At 37.9% G+C, this 13,648-nt stretch overlaps 1 protein-coding gene across 7 annotated transcripts in view; it reads right to left on the reverse strand.

Annotated features, from left to right (window-relative positions):
- The window catches only part of PCCA (propionyl-CoA carboxylase subunit alpha), a 445,241-nt gene that overhangs the window by 119,199 nt on the left and 312,394 nt on the right, over positions 1 to 13,648 (reverse strand). The window contains exon 20 of one of the 7 annotated variants that reach the window (XR_012514290.1): positions 8,329 to 13,476. The exons of the other annotated variants lie outside the window; for them this stretch is intronic. The gene's annotated coding sequence lies outside the window, so the exon portion shown is untranslated. The remainder of the gene's footprint in view (positions 1 to 8,328; positions 13,477 to 13,648) is intronic. 7 annotated transcript variants of the gene reach the window in all.

A 13,648-nucleotide genomic window follows, 5' to 3' on the forward strand; every position in this document is an offset into this window, starting at 1 on the left:
TAGATACTCAGAATTTCCCCAAGTATTCCATTTCTCCTGGCCAACAACAAATGTATTTGATATTCTGTTTTTTATGCTCCTACTTACCAGGATATTCTAACAGTTGTATTCTGTTTTTTAGCATCTGTGGCCACCAGTAACATTATTCCTAATATGTATATACAAAATATTTATTATATTTTTACATTATAATACAAAAACATATTTGATAGTTTTATGTTTGTATCTTAAATTTATTTGCTACTATAATTTTATTCCCAAAAGATTTTGTGGATTATAAATCTATTAACAGGATTCTTTTGCAAGCATGAACAATAAAACTCTTTTTTAATTTTCATTTGTTTGCTATCACGGTTTGTCCCAATTTCCTTGATTGGTAAAGGTGAGATATAGAAACTGATGCCCTAGACCCACTCATCACATCCATCCAGGGAATAAGCTAGCAATCAGCCATTTACTCTGTACCCATTACATCTCAAGAAGGACCCTGGTTAAAAAACAAACAAAAATACTAACTTCATTAGGTTAATCATAATAAATGATGCACTTATAGAGAGTATACAGGGCACTTGTCAGCTCTATAAGCCACTGCTATGACCTTACTTTTAACTGATTTTTTTCTTTTTTTGAGATGGAGTTTCACTCTTGTTGCCCAGGCTAGAGAGCAATGGCAAGATCTTGGCTCACAGCAACCTCTGCTTCCTGGGTTCAAGCAATTCTCTAGCCTCAGCCTCCCAAGTAGCTAGAATTACAGGCATGTGCCACCACATCCGACTAGTTTTGTATTTTTAGTAGAGATGGGGTTTCTCCATGTTGGTCAGGCTGGTCTTGAACTCCTGACCTCAGGTGATCCGCCTGCCTCAGCCTTCCAAAGTACTGGGATTACAAGGCGTGAGCCACTGCGCCCAGCCACCTTTAACTGTTAAACTTAACAGTTACCAGTACCTTTTATTGCACCTAATAAGAAATAGAAAAATGATATAGTTAGCCTCTATTGTTCTAATAAACATCCTGGGGAAGTATTTCTTTGTATCTTGCTTCTTTCTTGTAAAATGATTTCAGATATACACAAAAGTTATAGCAATAGTACATGGATTTCCCTTCTCTCCTTGACCCAGAATTCCCTAGCTGCCAACATTTCTGAGTCATACAGAATACATTTTATGATGCCCCATTACCCTTTAGTACTTCAGCATTTATTCCCAAGTACAAGGATCCTCTCTTTAGTGAACGTGAACAGAGCTCTCGAACTAGACGGCAACACTGGATTAATAGTAATTCTCTGATTTCGTTGACTGCACTGTGCTGTCAACAACGTTTTGTTGTCAATAACATTTTGTTATATGTAATTGTTCTAAAATTCTAATGTCCAAGTATATGGTATCAATCATAATTAAGTTTGTTAAGTTATTATAAACCATGGAGATAACCAAATTTCTTTGTCAATTGTGTTTCTAACTGTAACTACCCTGGACATTTAGCTATTCACCAACAATTGTTGTCTTGTTTTAATCCTTTTCAAAAGGTGGTTTATAATAAGCTATAGAACCTTAACAGGTTCTTTCAAATACAGGATTCTGATAACTTTGGAGACTGTAACATTAAAATAAAGGAAAAGGTACAGGACTCATAAAGAGCTGAAGTGTTTACAAATATCAAGCAAAACAAGCTAACTTAATGGAGTGAATTCAGAAAGCTGAAGCAACCTTTTTGACTTTTGCTTGGAATATTGCTGATCCTTGTTTTGTTTTTCAAAGTCAAGCAAACTTATTTTGAACTTTTTTTTTTGAGATGGAGTTTCACTTTTTTTGCCCAGACTGGATTGCAATGGTGTGATCTTGGCTCACTGCAACCTCCGCCTCCCAGATTCAAGTAATTCTCCTGCCTCAGCCTCCTGAGTAGCTGGGATTACAGGCATGCACCACCATGCCCAGTTAATTTTGTGTTTTTAGTAGAGACAGTGTTTCTCCATGTTGGTTGGGCTGGTCTCAAACTCCTGATCTCAGAGGATCTGCCCACCTCGACCTCCCAAAGTGCTGGGATAACAGGTGTGAGCCACTGCGCCTAGCCCACTGTGAACTATTTACAGACTTTAATAATTAAGTAAGGTATACACTCCTGTGATGAAGGTTTGGAGCATGTTTGTTTCTTTATTCCTGGTTCTTCTAGAATTTAGAAACTATCTGTGTGTGTTCTTATGGCAATATGGTTGTTCACATCAGTGCAGTAAGAATCCATTTTCCTTTTGCAACAGAACACAATTGGAGAAAGTGGTTATTTTACGAAGGCTTTGACTGGAAGGGTATGCTTCCTTTTAAGGAGTCGATCTTGACTTGCAGAGCCAATAAAAGCCCATTGAGGAAATTGATCTCATGCCCTTTGTCTATGCAGTCTCTCTACATGGTTCTTGACCTGTGATCTGTAAAGGATGTCACTTTCTAACAGGTCCAGGAGCTCCAAGTTTATCTTGGGACCTTAAAAGGAGAGGATCACCTAACTCACAGGTATTTGAGGATAGAAACCCATGGCTGGGCTCAGCTTAAAAGGTCTTCTGAGGTTTCCTTGTTGAATAGACTTTCATCAAAGCCAATCCAAAAGGCCTATGTAGAAATAATTATTCTTGCTGCAGCTTATGCAAATAATCAGGCCATGTATAAGATTAAAGTCTACTCTGCAAACCACTCAGTCATATCATAATTTGTTTGTTAACAAAAATGAAGAATGGAGATAAATTATGTTCTGAAACTTATCATACATTTGTCATTAAATTCTAACGCACTAGTTGTTTTTACATTTTCACCTGCATTTTAGACTAACCTTGCTTGTTCCTGTGGACCAACCAGCAATCTCTAGCTGCAGCTCAGAAAGAACAAAAGGGATGGATAATGTAAAAGTGTAGATTCATATTCTAGTTCTGAGTAATTATCCTGTAAATCCTGCCAGGTGATGGGAATAAACAGGATGTCCATCACTTGGAGGTTTCCTTTTGGTAAAGTAAGACCAAGGGAGCTAACCAAAGCCAAGCATCATGCACCCAAATCCTAGCAAGCATAACCAGAGCCACCAGTTATCTGGGTGTGTCACAAGGCATGCCTTCCTCTCCCTTGTTGGAGGAGGACTTAGTTCCACAGTTTCACCTTAGTATTCAGCTTATGATAAGGAGTCCATGTAACTCCCTGAGACACATTTGTGTTCCAGACTAAATTCCAAGTTTCAGGTCAAAGCCTTAGAAAGAAACTGCACATAAGGGATCCAGAGGCAGACAACAACAGAGGTTAAAAGGCACAGTGCAGGTGAGCGTGGCTGACTCCTGCTGGTGAAGCCAACCCAAAGCTTCCTGTTCCATGGATAAAGGCTACATTTGTATCCATGGCATAAATGATATCTAGAGAATTCAAGGCTACTGACAGCAGGGAAGATAGGGGGTACGTGGGTAAGAGCGGATGATTCTCACGCCCTAGGTCCCCTGCTTCATGGGTCCAAGTAGATTTGACACCTATGGCAGCGCCTGCCAAGGTTACCAGGACTTGGGGATGCAAGGACAGAAGAAGGGAAAGAGGACTCTCTGCCTTTTCTCCCTCACTTACCCCGGGTATCTACCAGGAAGAGAAGGAAACCAGGGCCACCTGCTCCCCTCTTTCTATGTAGGTAGCCATTCATCTTCAGTCTGTGCCTCTTTCGAATGCATCCTGAACCCCTTGGGACTCCTTTGAAAAAAACGCCTTCTTCTCTCCTTTCTCCTCGTCAGTTCTCTCTTTACGAATAGGTAATTGTGTCTCCATACTATAAGACACTCACCTCAGATGCATCCTCCAAGCTGGAAACAGTTCATTTCCCAAACCTTAAACTTGTTGGCCTAGGACTGGGCTCAGGGAAGGGAACTCAGAAGCCCAGCATGCTGGCAAAGGGTGAAGTTTTCTTTACTAGTTGGGCTTTTGGCCTCCTTCTCCCTGTGCAGACTGGTACAAGGCCTAATTTTTGAGCTATCTTGACCCCCCCTCTTGTTTTGTTTTAATACATGTTTTCTAATAACCCGTTTTGTCTGCTCTTGCTTTCAGGCCATCAAACTCCAAACAGTCATGCCACTAGAGCCTCTGACAACGGCCCGTTCTGCTGGGAACCCCTGGATCGGCCTCTGAGGGATCTCTGACTGCTGTCTCCCCAAAACAGCATCCCCTGTCAGCAAGAAACAGTTAAGAATGTTCTGGTCCTTACCCTTATTCTAATGGCAGTTAGATGTATTTCTTTAGAGGCGAAAATGAGACAGCCAGGTGGGAGGGGGTCCTTGCAAAAATTCCAACCAGCCTGTGCGCTGGGGTTGAGCCTCAGAAGTTTGCACTGTTTGCAGCGGGGAGGAAGCTGGACCCTCCTCTTCCTGTGTGGAACTAAACATTCAAGCTGCGGGAGAAAAGCATTCTAGCAGGACTCTGGCTTTGCAGAGTCCCTGTTGCCCCTTTTTTTCCTTTTTACCCAATAAAACTCTGTCTTACTAACCATTCAAATTGTCTGTGAGCCTGAATTTTCATGGTGTTTTTTGGTTTTTTTTTTTAACCTTAACTGGGGACAAAGAACCCCATCTTTAGCTGAACCAAAGAAAAGTCCGGCAACAACGGGGGTGGATTCCTCATGAATGACTTGGGCCACCTCCTTAGTGGGCTCCTGTTCTGAGTTCCTATGAGATCTGGTCATTTAAAAGTGTGTGGCACCTCCCCACCCCAACTCACTCCGGTTCTTGCCATGTGATGTGCCTGCTCCTCCTTTGCCTTTCGCCACGATTGGAAGCTCCCTGAGGCCTCCCCAGAAGCAGATGCTGCTATGCCTCCTACACAGCCTGCAGAACCATGTGCCAACTAAAACCTCTTTCCTTATAAATTACCCAGCCTCAGGTATGTCTTTACAGCAGTGTTAGAAACAGCCTAACACACATGCCAGTCATGTTTGCTTGGCCTTCTCCTTCCCACTGTTGCCTGACATCTCTCTCATCTATCTCCCCATATTTCTGTTAAACCTCTGAGCTGAATGTGAACTATTTTCCTTCCCATTTCTTTTACTACTAACAACCCCATCAAACAAGAAAACCTTCCTAAAGCCCCATCTCTAACCTGCTATAGTTGTATTCACTTCCATAGACCAGTTACACGTGTGGCTTTATTGTGTCTTACAAGTTTTCTCAGTTCAAAATCCTTCTTGGCTCTGGTTGCCTAATTAAAAAAAAAAAAAAAAAGGACCATATGGTCCTCCAGATCTTCTGTACCAATGGTCACAATCTAACACTCTATCATTTCAATTTTTCTTCCCTCTTTCTCTTACGTTCAGCAAATGGGCATAGGCACTATTTCCTAAATTTTAATCCTATTATCTTCTAAAATTGGACTAGCCAATTCAGCCTAACAGAATTCTACCATCCATCTTCCATGACCTGCCACCTATCCTGTTCATTTTGTTCAGTTTGCTCTTGATTTTCTGCCTTATCACCCCTGCCCCTACCAATACCACCCACCCGTACCATCCCTTGCCCACTGCTAAATAGGACTGAGTCTTTCCTTGCTCCGAATTTCTGTAACACTTTATATCTCAATGTATTTATCAGAGTAAGCCTTATATTACAATTATTACTGTATTAATCTCAACACGTCCAAAGTAGGCTGGAAGTTCATGAGGGCAGGCATTATTCCTTCACGCCCCTCATGAAGAACTTAGCGCAGTGCCCTGGTCTTGAAGAACGACAGATCCTTGACAAATATCTATAGTATTAAAATAAAAATTATCTAATTAAGTTAGATAGAAAAATCTAACTTATTTTTATGGTACAGGATTAATGAAAAGCTACAAAAGCTATGTTTTAAACTAAAATATCAGAACAGACACGAGCATGGTGACTCACTTTCATACTCTTAATGGATGTTTTCCAGATAAACAGGTTTTTTCTTTTTCTTTTTTTAACCTTAGATTGTTGACCATTGATAACATGGTTCTTTTTAAAAAACAAAACAAAAACAAAAAAACTCTCCAACAAAGCTTTGGTAAGACTAACAAAACCTTTTTTTTTGACACTGAGTCTCTCTGCTATTGGCCTGGGCTGGAGTGCGATGGTGTGATCTCAGCTCACTGTAACCTCTGCCTCCCAGGTTCCAGCAATTCTCCTGCCTCAGCCTCCCAAGCAGCTGGGATTACAGATGCCCGCCACCACACCCAGCTAATTTTTGTATTTTTAGTAAAGACTGGGTTTCACCATGTTGGCCAGGCTCGTCTTGATCTCCTGACTTCAGATGATCTACCTGCCTCGGCCTCCCAAAGTGCTGGGATTACAGGCAGGGCTTACAGGCATGAGCCACTAGGCCTGGCCTAATAAAGCAACTTTTAAGTCAAAATATTTTCAGTTGTAATGTCCTATAAAGTGATTATAATGATTGTATTTTAAAAATCCATATATGCTTACAATAGCAGATTACAGCTACATGAAGGACTCCATTATGCCCTTTTACAATACAAAATCTACAAGAGACCCACAGAAAGGTAAACACCTCTCCACCACCTACACATATACACCAAAGCATACTTACCATAGCTCATTTAATGAAAGGCAGGCAATAAGAAAGAATTTTAAAACAAATTTAAAATGCTACTTAAAATTATATCCCAATTCTAAGGTTTCACTTTCATCCACCAAAATAAAATTATCTATTCAAGTTGTTAGATAAATCCTTCTACTTCTGCAAACAAAGTAAGACTATTCTATTCTTTGTGCAGCTGTGCTCCCAAACTGAAAGGAAAATAAGACTGACACTTTTCCAAGGGTCTTGAAAAAGAGCGTGGCTGATATGTATCAGTTTTGGTAGCACTTACCAGAAATGATACGCAACATGACCAAATTGAAAACTAATAAGGAAAGGAATAAGTAGAAAGTGATTGGGAATGGTACAAAAAATAATGAGCAAGCTACATTCATTCCTGAAGGCCTCCCAAGATACAATTAAAAAACAAAAAAACAGTTGAAGTGTTTTTAGAGTTTAATTCCTTAAAGAACTAAAAAAAATCTAAAATATTTCAAGCAATGCTTGAAATACGAAAGGGAACAAGTCAAGTCAATTCTCAAGATAAGCCAAAACCATGGGAAAAGAAACAATAGTCTGAAAAATTATTTTGGTTTCTTCTCCTCTACTTAGTCAAAGATCAATATTTTGAACACATTCTAAAAAGTTTATTATTACTTGATTACAATAAACCTCAAGGGAACCCCACAGCAGAGTACAAAACATACATTAAGCACTCATCTAGACAACTGGAAGTAGGAAGAAAACCCAGGTTCTGGAAGCTGTTTTCAGCCCTTAATCTTCAAGGTGAAGTCCCAGCAAGCATCTCTCCCAGGGTATCTCCTGTTCAAAAGGAACTTTTGACTGAGGGAAACAAATCTCAACTTCTTTTTTTTTCTTAAACACAGGCAATTCTAAATTACTTGGGGAAGCAGAGAGAAACTTTTATGAGTAAACATGTTAAACCTCTCGTAACTTACCTAAAGAAAAGCAGTTTCTTTTTAGAAAGTATTTCTACAGAAGAAGAAAACATCATTACCTCTAACATAAAGAACTAAGATCAGGCTGTGCACGGTGGCTCACACCTGTAATCCTAGCACTTTGGGAGGCCAAGGTGGGTGGATCCCTTGAGGTCAGGATTTCGAGACCAGTCTGGCCAACATGGCAAAACCTGTCTCTACTAAAAATACAAAAAATAGCCAAGTGTGGTAGCAGGCACCTATTATCCCAACTACTCGGGAGGCTGAGGCAGTAGAATTGCTTGAACCTAGAGGGAGGAGGTTGCAGTGAGCTGAGATTGCACCACTTCACTCCAGCCTGGGTGAAAGAGCGAAACTCCTTCTCAAAAACAACACCACCACCACCACCACTAAGAATTATCACCTAACACTTCTGTAAGGGTGAAGAGTGGTCTACATATAGTCACATATAGATACAAAGTCCCACCCCAATGACTATAATTCCCAATCCAAGAGCTGTTCCTTTAATTAAAGTAGTGTCTTTAGAAAGTTCCTATTAAAATCTGTACTGCCTAGAAAATAACTCACTTATACATAAGCACACAGATTAGCTCGTCAGGTAATACAGTTCTCACTATCGATGGGACTTTTTGATAAAAGGGACAGATCCTGGAAAGGAACTGGCAGGTACTGAAAAACCTGACAACAGCAGGGGTGAAGTCACCCTGCATATTAAACAACAACCTTTCTGTTCTGCAAAGTTGCAAACATATACAGAAACGGGAAGAATGGATTAATAAACTCCTATATACCCATCACCCAAGTTCAAAACTTACCTACTCAAAGCCAATCTTGTTTCCTCCATATCCCCACTGATGCACCCGCCTGCTCTGAGACTATTAAGAAGCAAGTCCCAGTCGTCTTTTTGTTTCATCTATAAATTCAGTGAATACTTTTTCTTTCGTTTAGCATAAACTCCTATGATATGCTCAAGCTTTTGACCACAAACTACTCAAATAAATTAATTCAATATTCAGTAGTAATCGTTATCTCCTTTTTATTACACACATTTATTTACAGTACTTTGTTTTCTTTGAACGCTGGGAAGGGACTTAGTGGGGGGAGGAAGTAGGCAACGGAGCAGATAGCTGTAAAAGGTTACCTGAAAAACAATCAGTCATCACATACACTGCATATTATGCTTTCTACAATTCCTATTCATTGAAGAATGAGGTCAGAATAAAGTGTTCCTGTTGTCTGGGTCACAAAAGTAATTCAAGATGCATATAAAAATGCTTATTACCATTCAAGTTCTCTAAACCCATTCAACCATTCAGCCCTTTGCTTTCTGATAAGACTGCCAACAACTATGCCAATTAGTGTCAATTGCGATGTTAGATTTTGTAACATCTGCACCTGCCTACCAGTTAGTTTAGTGGGCAGAAAGAAGTGAGTGAGTTCCAGCAATACTCAACTCTGTTCATGAATTAACATTTGCAAGTTTATAAATTTACCATTTGGCTTTTTAAAAAATATAGTTTTGCAAATTAGTTTCCATTGCTTTTAAAGAGGAGGAGCAAGTCATTACAGTGTAAACTGTAACAATAATATTTTCTTTTAAACCTGACATTTTACAACTAAGGAAAATTTAATCTATAAGAAACTTAGTGAATTAGAAATTCACATCAAACAAATAGGTATTTATAAGTAATTTGAAATATCTCAAATTTAGCAAATGCTGAATTTATGCATTTCATTTAAATACATGACTAATTTTTATAACTACCTATTCATATTGTTAGATGTTTTCTCATTTTTGAATAAGATTTTAAACTGAAGTTCTCTTTTATACTTTACAAAACAAAAATTCAGGCACATATAAATAGGCAAAGCATATTTAACATGGAAGAAACTGTGAATACCTCGAATTTGATTATATTTCTTCAAATTAATTAAAGCTTCTATTTCATCTTTTTTTACATTAAATATTCACAATTAAAGATAATACTTCTGAAATATTCAGAATAAAATTCAGCAATCTTTAATTTCTTCTTGAATCAAAATGCTTCACTTTGATTTATTATAATTAATAGTAATAGTATGTTTTTAAATTTCACAATTGAAGCAAATTGCATGTAGCTGATGAAACCTACTGGAAGTAATATAGTGGTTGAAGACAAAGTGCATTACTAAAGAGAAATAAAAATTGCATGTCAATATCTAAAAGTATGGGCGATGTATATAACGTAGCACATTCTATCTAGTGTCATTACTTAAATTGCTACTTTTCCTCAACAGTCTATTCTCCAGCTCTAGCAAGTAGAATAAATGGTAATTTTACCTGCCAAATTTGGCACAAAAAAGGACAAGCAACTTCATTAACAGAACAATGCTTTCAATATGATTTTTTTCCCTTTTCCACCCAGTGCCAAATAGTAGAACAATTCAAATTAAGAAATCTAAGCAAAATTATCTCCTCTTGTTGAAGTTTTACAATGATACATACAGAATGCTAGCAAGAATATCCTTCTAGTAAGTGTGTATATTTTTTGTATTGCAGCTTAATTACAAGCTGGGATGCTATACTCAACCAAGAATGAAACAACCTTCCTATTGAGGTAACGTTCTCAATGAGAGGGGTGCTGTGGTATGCATATATGATAATTTAAAACCCAATGGAATAGGTTAAACCTAAAGATTTGATTTACATTAACTTTTTGGTTAAAATATCAATTAATGCACCTAAACCAGTGGTATGAAATAAAATGGCACAGAGCTTCCTTCAGTCTTTGTTAAGTTACACTACAGGAAACAACATCCATTCCCAGCAAGCTCACCAATTACTACCAGCTTTCACATTTCCTTGGTGTATTTAGTAGCTGGTTGTAAACAAAATCATAATCCTCCTAAACCTTGTTTCAAATCTAATCACAAAAACATCTAAAACAACTTTACTATTAATCACACTGAACCTGAATGATGAAAGAGACTTAAGCTAGTTCTCAAATCATCATCACTAGATTTTCACAGCTAATATAAGCACTTTTTGTCCAACTGGGGAATTTCATAGCTGCTCACAAATTTGTCTGTGGTTATTTACAACAGAGGATTGTGCTATGCTTAATCTCCATCTGGTTTCCTTAATCTTGTTCTGAATGATAGTCACACGTCACAGCTAAACACAGTTTTTATTTAAAAAAAAAAAACAACAAAACCACAAGTGATAAAACAAGTATAAACCCATTACCATGCTGCCACGATAAATATGGCCAAGAGCAAATACAGTCGCACAGCCACGCTCAAAGCCGTAAGTTTGTATATTTTAACATTTCAATAAATGTCTGTTTCTTAAATGTTTAAACACTGACTTAGAAAATGGCATGTTTTATAATCTCCCCTCTTAGAAATAAGAATATCTTTTAAAAAACCCAAAAAAACACTGAATCAAAATAGCAACTTCAATAGTGGTGATATCCAGATTATGAATGCTCTTTGGTTCCCCGCCGCCTCCAACTATCAACATTTTATTGCTTTTACAGAGAAACGAGTCTAAACCAAAGAAAGGAACATGACTGAGGGCCTAATATCAATCAAGTATTTTAATATACATTACACTCATAGACTCCTAGGAGCCATCCTATAATGGAGCTGTTATTAACCACATTTTATAGATGACAAATCTGATGCTCAGAGAAGTTAAATAATTGCTCAAAGGTCCACAGCTGGTAAAACAGTACATCCAAACCTAAGCTGATTTGATGACACCTCAACCCAGCCAATGCAGATACTTGTCTAACTGGAAGTTTATTTGGAAGGGAAACATAATAGCAAGGGTCAATATTTTATCACAAATAATGGCCACTCTAATAATCAGTGTGGTAAATCCATGACATCTGGGGTTTATACCAGAGAGTTTGTAACAGACACTCAGTAGAGTGTCCATGAATAAGGAAGGGCCTCTAAAGGGACAAGGGTCAAATCTCCCACAGGGCAGGAGCCAGTCAGCCCCGTACCTTAACAGTGGAGGTGCGCCCTATCGTGGAAGAAAGGGAAACTGCAGGTTTATTACATGGGCTTTCAAACCACAGCAAGGCCCTGGGGACCAAAATGGGGAGGCAGAGGTAACAGCTTTCTAGGTTCACCAGCCTCATTCAACAAAAGTTCCCAAAGTGAATCACCAAGACATGATAATTACCTCTATAACTACTTCCCAGGTACTCTGCTGTACCTTCAAAAAGGGCTTTGTAAAATAAATGATACAATTCTAACAAAGACTATTAGAATGTTAACATATTAATCAGCACCAACAAGTCTTGCTAATTATGTTTACATTTTATTTTTTGTTCTATTTTGAAAACTTTCCAAGAATTTTTCATACAATTGACAAGAACTACTTGCAAAGTAAAAGCTACTTTAGCTTCTTTTAAAAAGCAAAATATCCATGTTCTAAAGGGAAGAGAAATCATTTCTGGGGTGCTTATTATACCAGCCACTGTCCATTAGAACCTTTATGTGAAAATCTCATGTCATTTTTACGAAAACCCTGGAGAATATTATTCCTATTCTACAGATAAGGAAAACTAAGGCTAAGAAAAGATAAACAAACTTCTACTGGATTCCACAGCCAGCAGTTTCAGGATTGGTATTTCAACTCAAGTCCACCTGCCTCATGGCCCTTGTGTTTTCCTCTGTGCCAACACCACTGCTGCAGTGGTTCAGGGAGGCTCAGTAACTTCTCCAACTTTACACAACTGGTAAGTGACAGAGGTTTCTCTATCTTCAAAGACTATAATTTTCAGCATAATGTTACATTATTGCTTCTCTACCACCCCCTTAGCTAACCCCAAAGAAAACCTTGTGGGTAAATAGTGATGGTAGGTAGGTTGATTTTTACAAATTGAAGACAATAGAGGAAACATATGATTGGTTGTGTCCCTATATCCAAAGAGACTGATGTTTCTTTTTTATAAGACTGCCCACTCTGCATAATAGAAAACATGATCATTGTGATTTGTTACCTATTAACTTCAACTACTAGAAATTGGGCTCCCTAACAAGTTGCCTTGCAAAATAATACAAAAGACAATTACCAAATGTTCTGTCTTCTGAGATTTTATATTTCAACCAAGATTTTTAGAGCTTTTTCAACAAATAAAAACATTAAAAATCATGGAACACTGTACCAAAGACAGAAGCACTAAAAGAATACTTAGATCATATCCATAATTTAAAAAATATTTAATTTACACAAATGTAATAAAATATTCCTGAGCCACACCCATAATTCTTTTAACATGGGGAATTCCACAAGATATTCACAAAACATAAAACACACAATCAAGAACACAGAGATGGAGCCCCAATTGTATATTGGCCCTTTCAATGAAATATTTTTCTGACCTATTGCTATAATTGCTCCAATATTGTTTTTAAACTTTTTAATTCTTTGTTGAGTATTTGAAAACTCTTCAATGATGGTATATCCCTGGCCACTGAGTTTTAGAAATTGCCACATTTATGCAGTGCTGAGTCTGGTGAATAAGATGGAAAAGATAAATTATGGCTAAGAAGGCAGATGTAAGTCTACAGATTCTCCAGACTCTTGGATGGAATATGGAAACAAGATACCAAAAGAATTTATGGGCTGTGTTTTCAGTGTGATCTGTGGCTTAGGGATAATTTTAAGCTTGAATAGTCTAAATTAACTTTGTCTTTCCTTAAAGGCAAAGAATAACTAGAAGTTTGAAACTTGCTTTCAGGATTTTTATACAAATCAGGATGTTAGAGCAAAGAAACTTTTAGATCTGCAAACCTGTGCCCATGTGTGAACAGCCCCCAAAACCCCTGAAGCATTTCATCCTAAACACAATGCATGAACAGGATTCTGGGAGAGATCACAACCTCCTGAAATGTAATTAGAATCATGGACACAGAAGATAAAAGCTGCCTTGATGATGGAGTATGCCAGACCCTGGACACACGAACTGGAAAGAGAAGAAAGCAGAGTAAATTCAAGTAGCTGTTTTAATGAAATATGAAGGTTTAGGGATAATTTTAAAAATATTAGTAGTAGGACACATTTTTAGAAACATAATTTTACTATGAAGAATATGTTTCATTCTTTCAACATATTTACTGAAAAACAGACCTGACCTT

Source organism: Saimiri boliviensis, chromosome 16, assembly GCF_048565385.1.
Source record: "Saimiri boliviensis isolate mSaiBol1 chromosome 16, mSaiBol1.pri, whole genome shotgun sequence".
Classification (NCBI taxonomy): domain Eukaryota; kingdom Metazoa; phylum Chordata; class Mammalia; order Primates; family Cebidae; genus Saimiri; species Saimiri boliviensis.